Source organism: Myotis lucifugus, unplaced genomic scaffold, assembly GCF_000147115.1.
Source record: "Myotis lucifugus unplaced genomic scaffold, Myoluc2.0 scaffold_298, whole genome shotgun sequence".
In the NCBI taxonomy this organism is placed as follows: domain Eukaryota; kingdom Metazoa; phylum Chordata; class Mammalia; order Chiroptera; family Vespertilionidae; genus Myotis; species Myotis lucifugus.
This window is the reverse complement of record NW_005871346.1, coordinates 561,432-577,186: the sequence shown is the minus strand read 5'-3', so window position 1 is coordinate 577,186 and position 15,755 is coordinate 561,432.

The window sequence follows — 15,755 nt, the reverse complement described above, 5'->3', positions numbered from 1 at the left end:
TGGAAATCAACTACAATAAAAACAATCCAAAAAAATCAAACACATGGAGACTAAATAGCATGCTATTAAACAATGACTGGGTTGCCGAAACCGGTTTGGCTCAGTGGATGGAGCGTCGGCCTGCGGACTGAAGGGTCCCGGGTTCGATTCCGGTTGGGAGCAGACAAAGTCTCTTCAAATTCAAGAAGATAGAAATCATATCAAGCATCTTCTCAGATCACAATGGCATAAAACTGGAAATCAACTACAATAAAAACAATCCAAAAAAATCAAACACATGGAGACTAAATAGCATGCTATTAAACAATGACTGGGTTACCAGAGAGATCAAAGAAGAAATAAAAAACATCATGGCAACAAATGACAATGAAAACACAACAATCCAAAACCTATGGGACACAGCAAAAGCAGTCTTGAGAGGCACTGAACATAAATGTATTCACGATACTAATAACCCCAAATAAAGGTGACCACCAGAGTAGGCTTTACAAGCCTACTGCAAAAAACAAGAAACAATGATAATAAATTACCTAACCCTACAACTCAAAGAGCTAGAAAGAGAGCAACAAGAAAAGCCCAGTGTAAGCAGAAGGAAGGAAATAATAAAGATCAGAGTGGAGATAAACAACATAGAGACAAAAAAAACAATACAAAAGATCAACAAAACCAAGAGCTGGTTCTTTGAAAGGATAAACAAGATTGATGAACCTCTAGCCAGGCTCACCAAGAAACAAAGAGAGAGGACCCAAACAAACAAAATCAGAAATGAAAAAGGAGAAATAACAACAGACCCCACAGAAATACAAAGGATTGTTAAAAAATACTATGAACAACTCTACTCCAACAAACTAGACAACCTGGAGGAAATGGACATATTCCTAGAAAAATACAACCTTCCAAAACTTAATCAGGAAGAATCCAAAAATCTCAATAGGCCAATAACTATGGAAGAAATTGAAGCAGTAATCAAAAAGCTTCCAGCAAACAAAAGCCTGGGGCCAGACGGCTTCACAGGGGAGTTTTACCAAACATTCAAGGAAGAACTAAAACCTATCCTCCTCAGACTATTCCAAAAAATTCAAGAGGAAGGAACACTTCCAAGCTCATTCTATGAAGCCAGCATCACCCTAATACCAAAACCAGATAAAGACAACACAATGAAAGAGAATTACAGGCCAGTATCCCTCATGAACATAGATGCCAAAATCCTCAACAAAATCCTAGCAAATCGGATCCAGAAGTACATCAGAAAGATCATACACCATGACCAAGTAGGTTTTATCCCAGGGATGCGAGGATGGTACAATATCCGCAAATCAATAAACATAATACATCACATAAACAAATTGAGAGATAAAAACCACATAGTCATATCAATTGATGCAGAAAAAGCATTTGACAAAATCCAACACCCTTTCTTGATAAAAACTTTCAGCAAGGTAGGAATAGAAGGATCATACCTCAACATAATAAAAGCCATATATGACAAACCCACAGCCAACATCATAATCAATGGGCAAAAACTAAAACCATTTCCCCTAAGAACAGGAACAAGACAGGGATGCCCCCTCTCACCACTCCTGTCCAACATAGTATTGGAAGTACTAGCCGTTGCGATCAGACAAGAAGAAGAAATAAAAGGCATCCAAATTGGAAAAGAAGAAGTAAAACTGTCCTTATTTGCAGATGACATGATACTGTACATAGAGAACCCTAAAGACTCCATCAAAAAATTATTAGACTTAATAAATGAATTCGGCAATGTAGCAGGATACAAAATTAATGCCAAGAAATCTATGGCATTTCTTTACACCAATAGTGAACTTACAGAAAGTGAGACTATAAAAGCAATCCCATTTACCATCGCACCAAAAAAAATTAAGATACCTAGGAATAAACTTAACTAAGGAGGTAAAAGACTTATATGCGAAAAACTACAGGACACTGAAAAAAAGAGATAGAGGAAGACATAAACAGATGGAAGAACATACCGTGCTCATGGATTGGTAGAATCAACATCATCAAAATGTCCATACTACCCAAAGCAATCTATAGATTCAATGCAATCCCCATCAAATTACCAACGGCATATTTCACAGATCTAGAACGAACGTTCCAAAAATTCATCTGGATTAAAAAAAGACCTCGAATAGATGCAGCAATCCTGAGAAAGAAGAACAAAGTAGGTGGGATCTCAATACCAGATATCAAGCTGTATTACAGAGCCACTGTTCTCAAAACAGCTTGGTACTGGCACAAGAACAGACATATAGATCAATGGAATAGAATAGAGAACCCAGAAATCGACCCAAATCACTATGCCCAATTAATATTCGACAAAGGAGACAAGAGCATACAATGGAGTCAAGACAGTCTCTTCAATAAATGGTGTTGGGAAAATTGGACAGATACATGCAAAAAGATGAAACTAGACCACCAACTCACACCATACACAAAAATAAACTCAAAATGGATAAAAGACTTAAACGTAAGACGGGAAACCATAAAAATACTAGAGGAATCCACAGGCAGCGAAATCGCAAACATATGCCGAAGGAATTTCTTCTCTGATACTGCTCCTAGGGCAATGGAAACTAAAGAGAAAATAAACAAATGGGACTACATCAAAATAAAAAGCTTTTGCACAGCAAAGGAAACCATCAACAAAACAAGAAGGCCCACTGCATGGGAGAACATATTTGCCAATGATATCACCGATAAGGGTTTAATCTCCAACATTTACAGGGAACTCATGCAACTTAACAAAAGGAAGATAAACAATCCAATCAAAAAATGGGCAACCGACCTAGATAGACACTTTTCGAAAGAGGACATACAGAAGGCCGAAAGACATATGAAAATGTGCTCAAAGTCACTAATGCAAATCAAAACGACAATGCAGTATCATCTCACACCTGTCAGAATGGCTATCATCAACAAATCAACAAACAACAAGTGTTGGAGAGGACGTGGAGAAAAAGGAACCCTTCTGCACTGCTGGTGGGAATGCAGACTGGTGCAGCCACTGTGGAGAACAGTATGGAGTTTCCTCAAAAAACTAAAAATGGAACTCCCATTTGACCCAGTGATCCCACTTCTAGGAATATATCCCAAGAAACCAGTAACACCAATCAGAAAGGATATATGCACCCCTATGTTCATAGCAGCACAATTCACCATAGCTAAGATTTGGAAACAGCCTAAGTGTCCATCAGCAGATGAGTGGATTAAAAAACTATGGTACATCTACACAATGGAATACTATGCTGCGGTAAAAAAGAAGGAACTCTTGCCATTTGCAACAGCATGGATGGAACTGGAGAGCATTATGCTAAGTGAAATAAGCCAGTCAGAGAAAGATAAATACCACATGATCTCACTCATTTGTGGAATATAGAGAACAACATAGACTGATGAACAGGGACAGATCCAAAGACAGAGAAACAGCGATCAGACTATCAATCCCCAGAGGGAAAGTAGGGGAGGGTGGGGGTAAGGGGAAGAGATCAACCAAAGGACTTGTATGTGTGCATATAAGCCAAACCAATGGACACGAACAACAGGGGGATAAGAGCATGAGTGGGGAGGGAGAGATTGGGGGTTAATGGGGGGGGGATGAGGACACACTTGTAATACCTTAACCAATAAAGAAATTAAAGATTAAAAATAATAATAATAATAAAGAATTTCATAGACAAGAAGAAACTAAAGGACTTCATCACCACCAAACCAGTATTACATGAAATGTTGAAGAGTATTATTGAAGAAGAAGAAGAAGAAGAAGAAGAAGAAGAAGAAGAAGAAGAAGAAGAAATAAAAAATCTCTATATATAAAAGCCTAAGCGACCGAACGACCAGTCGACTGGTCGCTATGATGCACACTGACCACCAGGGGGCAGACGCTCAATGCAGGAGCTGCCCCCGGTGGTCAGTGTGCTCCCATAGCTAACTTCCCACCACTGGCCAACCTCCTGTGGTCCCTCCCCACAGCCGGCCCCAATGGCCCCAATTGGGACTGGGCGAGATGGCCCTGATCAGCCCTGATCACTGGCCAGGCCAAGGAACCCCACCTGTGCACGCATTCATGCACTGGGCCTTTAGTATGAACAATAAAATGGCAATAACTACATACATATCAACAATTGAATCTAAAAGTCAAAGTAAACAAACAAGAAATCTAAACACCAAAATAAACAGGTGAATAAAATAGAATCAGAGACATGGAAGCATGGAGCAGACGGATGAATCTCAGAGGGGAGGGGATCGGGGGAGGGGTGGGAAGAGATTAACCAAAGATCTTACCTATGAACACAGACAGTAGGAGGGTAAAGGCCTGGGGTGGATTGGGAACCAGGTGGAGGGGGACAATGGGGGGAAAGGGGGAAACATCTACAATACTCTCAACAATAAAGATTTTTTAAAATGTTGGCAAAGATGTGGAAGAATTGGAACTTTGCATGGCAGTCAGCCTCCGAGATGGCCCCTATGATTCCTGGGCCTGATGTTCACACCCTCATGACATCCCCTTCATCGTGCCAGAGTTAGCACAATATGGCGAAAGGAATATGCAGAACTAATGGTATGTCACTTCTGAGAGGAGGTTATAAACCAGTGTGCCTTCCACCTTGGGCTCTTTCTCTTTTGGGTCACTCCATCTGGGTGAAGTTGTCTATGGGAGCGCACTGGCCACCGAGGGCAGCTCCTGCATTGAGCGTCTGCCCCCTGGTGGTCAGTGTGCATCATAGCGACCAGTCGACTGGTCGTTCGGTCGCTTAGGCTTTTATATAGAGAGATTTTTTATTTCTTCTTCTTCTTCTTCTTCTTCTTCTTCTTCTTCTTCTTCTTCTTCTTCTTCTTCTTCTTCTTCTTCTCCTCCTCCTCCTCCTCCTCCTCCTCCTCCTCCTCCTCCTCCTCCTTCTTCTTCTCCTCCTCCTCCTTCTTCTTCTTCTTCTTCATTGCTGGGTGGAAATACAGAATAGTACAACCACTGTAGAAAACAGTTTGGCAATTCAAAAAGTTAAGCATAGCTCTTTGAGGAAGACGTGGTTGCTGCAGCGCAAGTGGTTGCCGCTGTTCATCAGGAAGTCGCCCGCCCCTGCCAGAGACCCGGCCATCTGGTCGACCCCCTCTCTCACAGACCATGGCTGTTAAAGGTACTGGGAAGACACCCGTGGAGCCAGAGGTGGCGATTCTCCACATTCGAATCACACTAACCAGCCGCAACCTCAAGTCCCTGGAGAAGGTGTGTGCTATCTTGATCAGAGGCGCAAAGGAAAAGAATCTCAACATGAGTCTTGGCTTAGAGTCTCTTATGAGATTTTAGTGAAGATATAAGCGCAGGCTACAGTCATCTGAAGGTTCACATGGAAAGGACCATTTCCAAGGTCACTCAGGTGGTTGCTGGAAGGCCTCACTTCCTGTGGCTTTTGGCTGGAGACCCTGCTCCTCGCTGGGGCACCTTCTTAGGTTTTCTGAGTGTCCTAACAATATGGCAGCTAACTTCACCCAGATGGAGTGACCCAAAAGAGAAAGAGCCCAAGGTGGAAGGCACACTGGTTTATAACCTCCTCTCAGAAGTGACATACCATTCGTTCTGCATATTCCTTTCACCATATTGTGCTAACTCTGGCACGATGAAGGGGATGTCATGAGGGTGTGAACATCAGGCCCAGGAATCATAGGGGCCATCTCGGAGGCTGACTGCCATGCAAAGTCCTTGAAAATATGTAGAAAGTATTTTCATAGTCTTGGTAGCTGCACATGCCAGTAAACCCAGGAGGCATAGAGGAAACTGGCTGTTTTGTCCCACAGAGACACGGCTTCTGGGTTTCTTTCTTGGCAGTAGTTTCTCCCGCGCTGCACACCGTGCGGTGGGCCTGACAGCCTGGGTGTGCCAGCCACTGTGCAGCAGCCACAACACTCAGCCTTAGCGAAGGGCTCCTCTAGTTCCGATAGAAGCGGGAGTGACAGAGCCTCCTGGGAGTGGTCCCAATGGCAGGTTGGGACGGCCTCTCCGAAGAGGGCCAGAGACCTGGCGAAGGTCAGCAGGAGTCTCCACGCTTGCGCTGGGTTGGGTGAGTCCCTCTCAGAGGCTCCTGTGACCATCTGGCTGGCACCTGAACTGCTCAGGACCCCCAGCTCAGGAGCTGCCCCTCGAAGGGACCCCTTCCACCGTGCTTGAGGCCTTTTTGCTCTCCCGGAACAGAAAGATGCACCCAAGCTCTTCAAAAGACATCTCTGTTGCTCCAAATTTCAGGTCAAAATTTTCAATACTCTGAGAGTTTGTGCCTCTTCCACCATGCAAGTCATTCATTCCCTGGGGCCGAGTCCTCTTCGGTAACTGGGGTAACAATCCCAGCCTCCTGGGAGTCCTGGGAGATGGCAGGAGAGGGCAGTGGGGAACAGGTGGCCCCAGGGTGTCCCCCAGGCATGTACTAGTGCACCTGAATTACAGGTGAGTTACTGAGGAGCTTTCAGTTCCACTCCATTAGATGCTAGATTACCTTTCTTTATTTTTCTGGAAAAAACACACAACTCTATTGTTTCCATTTGGTCCATGGCATGGGAGAGGGCTCCCAGGTGGTGGGCTGCCTAGTGGTTGCAGGAAGAGGCTCAGGCAGGAGACAGACACAAGGGGGACACAGCAGGGCCCCTCCAAGACCTCTGGGCTCCTAGCCGTGCTTGAGGGTGATCCTTTCCAAGAGATACTCACCCAGCCCAGGCTGGGGCCGGCAGCCTGCAGAGGTTAGTCAGGTGGTCACCCATCTTCTTGATGAGTCTCACCTCCTCACCCAGGAAGTGGCCCTCCAGGAAGTCACAGAGATGGGGGTCTGTGCGGACAGAACCAGAGCCTGCAGGTCCAAAAGGACCTGGTTGAGGATAAAACGGAGCTGCTCTGTTGGTGTCCCAGGCAGTGTAACTGGCTGAGGGATAACAGTACTGACTGAATGGGCACCACACTGTACTCACTTTATCTGTGTTCACGTAAAAACATTCAAAGCTGTAAAGAATTTTTGTGAGTTTATTTGAGCCAAACTGTTGACAATTGCTGGGAAGAAGAGTCTCAATGGATTGGAATAATGCTGCGGAGAATGGTGGGTTTTCACCTTGTTTTATACCTTACATCAAAGGAAGAGATGTAAGTTGGTCACATGAAATCCATTGGTGGTAGATTAGGGAGGTAGGAGAAAGCAAAGTGGGGGGTAGGGAACCTCTGGGATTGGATAAAGAGTAAAATGATAGACACATACTTAGGTGGGTGCAGGATAGTTAACAGTCAACTATTAACATCCCATATAATAAAGAGTTAATATGCTAATTAGACCAGACAGCAGAATGACCTTCTGGAACAAGGGAGGGCGGCGAGGGGGGCAGAGCCGCGGGCCTCGAGGCAGCTGGGGCTGTGAGGCAGCTGAGGCAGCCAAGGCATCTGAGGCAGCCAGGGCTGTGAGGGCCGAGCCCCTTGCACGAATTTTGTGCATTGGGCCTCTAGTGATAGTATTAACAATGAAGGAATTTATGGTCTCTGTCCTGGTGCCCAGGTGCATTTGGCTGTGCTGGGAGGGGGCGGGGGGTTGGGGGGCGGGAGTTACAAGTTACTCTGACATTTCATAGGTATCTTATCTTAGATGCAAAAAGACAATAGGCTCAGTTAAGGTAAAAATTGACCTTGCCAGGGAAGATACTGGTCTAGGACATGACTACCCACCATAACTGCTTTTAATTAAAGTTTTCATTTCAGACCATCTTTGTGGTTACTTTAGGTCTTTAAATTTGCAAGACCACCATGTAGGCCTTCCCTGAGCTTATCAGGTTAACATGTGGCCTTTTTTTTCCCGTCCATACCTGTGTGGATTCATTTATTCCTCACAACCTGGCCAGGCAGGTACAATTATTATTCTCCATTTTATAGATAAACAAACTGAGGCCAATGAAGTGAAGTAACTTGCCTGCAACCTCACAACAGGTAGCAGCAAAGCTGGGATGTGCATCAGGCTGCGTAAGCTAGAGATCTGCGTGTGCAAATAGGAGGGAGGACGGAAGGAGGCGGTGTCTGAGCTGACCTGTGGGAGTTCTGATAGATTGGGAAGGGAGAAAGGTCAGCAGGGCTGGAGGAGAACTGAGCCTCAGGCCGATACAGCGACTTGGAGCCAGGTCTCTGTGCCCAGGGATCCCAAAGGCACTGGGCGTGGCTCTCTGCTGTTCTACCCCATTCTGACCTTGGCTGTGGCGCGCAGAGGCCCTAAGGGTGAAGTTGGTCGCCTTCTACTCCTGCAGTGAGCGGCTGCCACCAGCAGGGGGCAGGGCGGGAGGACCGCGGTGAGAGCCTCAGGACCGCTGCCTGCCGCTGGGCGGCGCTGCGGCTCCGCACAAAGGGAACCGCGCTCAGGGCCGCGCGGAGTGGGGGCGCCCAGCGAGCCGTCCGCGCTGGGCTTTAGCGTGGAAAGAGGCGCGAGGAGTAGTTGCCACCTTCCGGGAGCCCACGGCGGGTCAAGTGGATACACGGGTAACTAATTAATTGCTCCAATAATGGACGTAATTAATTCTTTCAACAACTGGCGCCAACGGAGGGACGCGGGGGAGGAGGAGGCCTTTGAGCCTCGATGTCCGCTCCCTCGACGGGCCCTGCGCGGCGGGCGGAGGAGGCGTGCAGAGCCCCGTGAGGGCGCCGGGGGCCGGAGCGGGCGGCCGGGCCGGGCCTCCGCCTCCAGGAAGCACGGGCTCAGGCGGGCCGCGGTGGAGGCTCTGGGCTCCTGGCTGCACGGCCTGGCCGGACGCAGCAGCTCTCGGGCTGGGTGGCCGCCTCTGGAAGGGGGTTTCCTGCGCGCAAATGCGGTGAGAAGCGAGAAGGTGGGCAGCGGCCGGGTGGGCAGAGTGGCCCGACAGCAGCGGCCCGCCCTGCGCTGCCTGCGGCTCCGGGCTCCGGGCTCGGGCGGGAGGGCGGGTGGAGGAGCCTCCGCGGGCCCGGCCGGCAGGCCCAGGGGACGGCGTGCCTCTGCCCTCGGGGAACCGTTCCTCTCCGGGGGCCTGCGCATCCTGGCAGCCGCGCTTCGCAGCGGGAGATGGACCGGCGCCAGCTTACCCACCTGAGCCTGGCAAGCAGACCGGGTCGGAGCCTATACGAGCGTTTATTCCAACAATGCTCGTCCCCAGTGTGCGGTTTCTGCCCCTAACAGACACACGTTAATTGAGATTTTAAAGGCAGAACAAAGACTTTGCAGAAGTTCTTTCAGAAGGTAATCCATCCTGGCGTGGAAACCCCTCCTGCCCTTGAACTGAAACTCGCTTCCCGGACCAAAGCACCGGGAGGGGCGGCTGCACGTGCGGCGAAGGCGCGGGCCTCCCGGGGCCTCACCGTCCGGAAGGGGCGCTGCTTATGCCCCACCCGACGCGGGAGCTGAGGGGCCAGGGCGCGGGGTGCCGGCAGGCTGAGCGTCATTCCGAGCCGAGACTCCCACGCCGGCTGTTGTCTGGGACGCGCGCTGGAGGGAGGAGGGAGGGGCGCTGGGCGGGGCCCCTCCGCACCCGCCCCCGCGCGCCCAGCCCCAGAGCCAGCTTCCGCCCCCAGCGGGTGCCCAGGTCACCCTTAGAGATGGTCCCACCAGCGACGAGCCAGCACGGCACCGCGCGCACAGCCTTTCCTCAGCTTCTATTTGCACATCCCACCGCACAACAGATGGGAGGGGAGGCGGTGCCGCAGGGGCGGACGCGGAGGAAGGCGGTCAACTCTTCAGGTCTTCGCGCCCCTCTGCCTGTGCCCTGTTTGCTCCTAAACAGTTGCTTTCTAAAGTACGGATTAAGGAGCCTCCAGCAGTAAATCAAGAAACACTTGGCTCAGGCTTTGAGGTACCACACACTAGTCCGATTGTCTGTCACTTCGTTCTCAACTCTACAAGGAGCTGTGGGCTGGGCCGGGCGGCGGGAGGTGCCTCCTTCGCACTCAGAAGCTGCCCTGGAGGAGGGGCCGTGGGGTTCCCCCAACACACACACTTTCTGTCTGCCGCTGATGTCCCAGCAGAAGCCTGGGGACCTGGGGACTCACCCTGCCTGCCCTGCGGAGAGCCTCCCACTCGGAGCTCCCTGTTTGAATTTGAGACGTGAACGTAGGCCAGCGAGCTGTGCCTGGTCTTTCCCTCAGAGTTTACTGTTGGCGTTGTCAGTACCTTGGTTGTGAGTTATCTTTAATACATAAAGAGCTCATGTAAATCAAAGAAAACATGAGTACCCCAATTGAAAAGTGAGCAAAAGACATGAAAATGTCAGGAAATGCCGAGGGTTAGTGAGGCGTAGCTGGCCCTCACTTTCTATGACTACACATATAGTTTTAAACAATCCTTTCAACTGGCAATAGTTTCAAAATATTGAATATGTATACTCTTTGATCAGGCAATTCCACTTCTTGAAATTTATCCTGTGGAAGCATCTGCCCAACTAAACAGAAACAGATGTACAAGGATTTTCCCTGTAGCATTATCTATCTATATAAAAGCCTAAGTGACCGTCACAACCGAAACAACCCAACAGACGACCGAACAGGCTGCGTGGGGCGACCCAGCCGGCAGGGGGGTTAGTGAGGGGCGACCAAACAACAGAACAGCAGGCTGCATGGGGCAACCAGGCCGGCAGGGGGGGCAGTTGGGGGCAACCAGGCTGGCAAGCAGAGGTCGTTAGGGATGATCAGGCCGGCAGGGGGACAGTGAGGGGCGACCGGGCTGGCAGGGGGGGGGTCAGTGAGGGGCAATCAGGCTGGCAGGCAGAGGCGGTTAGGGGTGATCAGGCTTGCAGGGGGGCAGTTAGGAGCGATCAGGCAGGCAGGCAGGTGAGTGGTTAGGAGCCATGGTCCAGGATTGTGAGAGGGATGTCTGACCGGCAGTCAGACATCCCCCTAGGGGTCCCGGATTGGAGAAGGTGCAGGCTGGGCTGAGAGGACCCCCCCCACACACACACACACACACACATGAATTTCATGCACCAGGCCTCTAGTTTACTATATAGTACATCAAGAATAGATTGGTCAGCTCTGGCCGAGTAGCTCGTTGGTTAGAGCATTGTCCCGATACACCAAAGCTGCGGGTCTGATCCCTGGTCAGGGCACATACAAAAATCAACCAATGAATGCATAAATAAGTGGAACAACAAATTGATCTCTCTCTTTCTCTCTCTGTCTCTTCCCCTCTCTTTCCCCCCTTCCTCTGTCTCTCTAAAACCAACAAATTAAAATAAAGTGCAGGTTAGTTAAACTATGGTATAACCATACAATGGAAGACTATATAGCTATTTTTTAAAAATAAGAAAGATCCATACCTCTTGATATATGCCAATATGTCCTCAAAAAAACTGATTAAAAACTAGTATGTTCCTGTACTGGCTGGTGTGGCTAAGTGGTTAGAGCATCAGCCTGAGCATCAGAAAATCTCGGGTTTGATTCCTGGTCAGGGGTATGTACCTGGATTTCAGTTTGCTCCCTGCCCCCGGAGGTCTGGGTATATATTGGAGGCAGCCAGTCGATGTGTCTCTCTCCAATCAATGTTTCTCTCTCTCCCTCCCTCCCTCTCTTCTATGCTCTGAAAAGCAGTGGAAAGGGTATCCTCGGGTGAGGATAAAAAACAAACAACAAAAAAATAGTATGTTCCTTATGAGTTCTTCTATGTAAAAATATAAATTTATATATACATCCAAAATCTGGAAAGTTATACAGTACATTAATTTGTGTTGATTTCTGAGAGAGGAAGGGAAAGGGAGAGATAGAAACATCACTGGGAGAAACCAAGATGGCGGCATAGGTAAACACCGGAGTTTGCTGCCTCGAACAACCACTTCAAAAATACAACTAAAAGACGGAACGGACATCACCCAGAACCACGGGAAGGCTGGCTGAGGAGAGTCTCTTCAACTAGAAGCAAAAACAACAGCATTCCGACGCTCAGCGGGAGGCGCAGTGTGGAAAATTTAAAGGTGCGGTGGTGAGGGTGCGCGCGCAAAGCGGGGCTGGCGGCTGAGGGCGCGATTGTCGTTTTCAATCAGGAGCGAGTCTCAGACTCTGGGCTACAGATCCGGGCGAGTCTCTAGGGACCCAGACTCAAACGGGAGAAGCGGGACTGTCTGGCTACGGCCCCTCCGAGGTTTGCAGCGATTGCTGGGACAGAGAGGCAGAGCCCCTGGGGACGGACTGAGATCGGCCATAGCTGCTCCCTCCCCCCGCCCTGTTGAGCCTGCCCTGCCCAAACCCTGCGCACAGCCATTTGCCGATCGCCTCAGGCAAGGGCTGGACTAGCGCCTCCCCAGAGGACTGAAGTTTTCCCACAGCTGATTTCCACAGCCAGTCGGCCTGGTGGTCAAATCCTTCTAGTGTTAACTACAACAATTAAGGCTTGGCTAGAACAAGACTGCGCACAGAGACCACAAGGGGGTGCACCAAGAAAGCATAAAAGATGCGGAGACAAAAAAACATGACAGAAATGGAGGATATGGAGCTAAGAATCGCAATTTTGAGGGCTTGCCATAAATTTGTGCAGAGCCTCACGAAAACTAATGAGACCCTCGATGCTACGATAAAGAAAGTAAGCATACACGGACTGAAATAAAGAATATTATACCCAATAGCAGACCAGAGGAGCTCAAGAATCAAACCAAAGATTTGACAAAAAACACCCAATTGGAAAAGCAAAATGAAAAAAGAATCCGAAAGTGTGAAGATAGTGTAAGGAGCCTCTGGGACAGCTTTAAGCGGACTAATATCAGAGTCATTGGAGTGCCAGAAGATGAGAGACAGCAAGATATTGAAAACCTATTTCAAGAAATAATGGCAGAAAACTTCCCCCACCTGGAGAAAGAAATGGACTTACAGGTCCAAGAAGCGCAGAGAACCCCAAACAAAAGGAATCCAAAGAGGACCACACCAAGACACATCATCATTAAAATGCCAAGAGCAAAAGACAAAGAGAAAATCTTAAAAGCAGCAAGAGAAAGAGGCTCAATTACCTACAAGGGAATACCCATACGACTGTCAGCTGATTTCTCAACAGAAACTTTGCAGGCCAGAAGGGAATGGCAAGAAATATTCAAAGTGCTGAATACCAAGAACCTACAACCAAGATTACTTTATCCAGCAAAGCTATCATTCAGAATTGAAGGTCAGATAAAGAGCTTCACAGATAAGGAAAAACTAAAGGAGTTCATCACCGCCAAACCAGTATTATATGAAATGCTGAAAGGTATCCTTTAAGAAGAGGAAGAAGAAGAAAAAGGTAAAGATACAAATTAGGAACAACAAATATGCATCTATCAACAAATGAATCTAAGAATCAAGTGAATAAATAACCTGATGTACAGAATGAACTGGTGATTATAATGAATCAGGGACATAGAAAGGGAATGGACTGACTATTCTTGGGGGAAAAGGGGTGTGGGAGATGCGGGAAGTGACTGGACAAAAATCATGCACCTATGGATGAACTCAGTGGGTGGGGAGTGAGGGTGGAGGGTGGGGTGGGAGCTGGAAGGAGGGGAGTCATGGGGGGAAAAAAGAGGAACAAATGTAATAATCTGAACAATAAAGATTTAAAAAAAAAAAAAAGAAACATCACTGATGAGAGAAAATCATCAATTGGCTACCTCCTGCATGCCCCCACTGGGGATCGAGTCTACAACAGAATCAAATCATGACCGCCTGGTTCTTAGGTCCACACTCAAGCACCAAGCCACACTGGCTGGGCTGCTCTTTTTGTTTGTTTGTTAATCCTCACCTGATTTTCTATTGATTTTTTTAGAAAATGGAAGGGAAGAGGGGGAGAGAGAGAGAGTGTGAAACATTGATGAGAGAGAGACACATCAATTGGTTGCCTTCTACACGTGCCCCACCAGGGCTGGGGATTGAACATACAACTCAGGTATGTGCCATTGACGGGGAATCGATCCTGAAACCCTTCAGTGCGCAAGTCAACTCTCTAACCACTGAGCAAAACTGTCCAGGGCTACAGTACATTGACAAAAATAAAACACAAAAGAACTCAGAGCAGATACCTTATATGATAAAATGCAGACAAAATGCCAAATTAACTCCACTTCACACATAGGACATCAAAGTTCCACTGCCTTGGGGATGGGCAGACAACCTTGATCAGAGGTTTGAAGGGTCAAGTCAAGCTTACAGGACTGTCATGGCAAACAGGGTTAGAATCAGCATGGAGACATGGCCCAGAGGCCTTCCTCAGTTTGGAGTGCAGAAGTTATTTCTAACTTCAAAGTTCTCCGAACTTGAGAAGTCAGAATAAAAAGTCCATCGATTGATTATATAATATTCAGACATTTCTGCATGGCAAAAAACAAAAACAAAAACAAAAAAAACTCGAGAAACAATTGTCAAGACAAATGGCAGACCTTCGTTTCAGGCCATGATGGAATAAAAAGCACCAGATTTAGCATCCCACCAAAAACAAGGCTGGGCAAAGTCTATGGAACAGTTGCTTTCAGACACTGAGTTAGAGGCAACACACAACTATGATATTTGAGAGAAAGGAAACACAGGAGTTGGGCCCTATGATCATCAGGCTTTCTGCCGGGAGGCATATGTCAAACTATGGAGTAAGGAAGGGGAAGCAAACAGAGCCCAACCATCTTGCTGAGACCAAGAGCCAGACAGAGGCCAGGGTGTCTAAGGTGGCTGGAAATTGCCGGGCAAAGTTCAGAGGAGTGAATTATGCAGAAAAATAATTCCAGAAATCTCCATGAATCTTTGCTGAATACTAAGGTGGGAATACATAGGGTAACGCTCCACAAGGCTGGGTAGAGAGCAGCCAGGAGGCGAAGAGCTGAATGGTTCCTGAATTCACAAATGACTGAAACTCACTGGCGTTCTGACAGCCAGAGTGGAGATCTGTAACTGGCATCCAGGGGCCATGCCTCAGTGAAAGGCCTAGATTATCCATCTGTCTCTATAGTCACAACTTTAACAACACTTCTTAAAAAGCCTCAAAAGGATCAAATTGAACTGCAGGTAACCTCATTGAATATGAGAACAAAGCCCAACACCTAGTAAAGAAAGACAACAAAATGTAGGCACTCAACAGTATAAATCATTATCCAGCACCCATTCAAATTTACTAAACATTGAACAAGCCAGAACATGTGTTCTGTAAGTAGGAGAAAAATTAGGCCATAAACTAGAGCTGTGACTTACTTTCAAGGCTGCCAACCACTAGGACCTGTCTCTGACTCCTGGTGGAAGTCCAAGACCATCCTTTTTCACTAAGGAAACCATGAAGTCCAGATACTCCCTCTTCCAGCTTCCTTTGCAAATAGGGTACGGACACATACGACACAGGCTCGGCCCATCAGTGTGTCCTCTTCAGAACCTGAAATGGGAGTCTGGTCTGAGGAGCCCTTTCTAGGTCATCAGTGGCATCCAGGTCCATCCAGGTCCTGGAAGAGTGAAGGGACCTGGAACCAACATTAGCAAAGAGTCCAGGGCTTCCAGTGGCGATGTCTCAGATCCATGTTGACAGATCAAGTAGATGCAGCAGTGGCCTCATTTTGCATCCCTGGTTTCATTTTACAGCATGAATTTAAAAAAATATATTTTATTTTTTACAGAGAGGAAGGGAGAGGGATAGAGAATGAGAAACATCAATGAGAGAGAAACATCGATCAGCTGCCTTCTACACACCCCCTACTGAGGATGTGCCTGCAACCAAGGTACATGCCCTTGACCGGAATCGAACCTGGGACCCTTCAGTCCGCAGGCAGACGCTCTATCC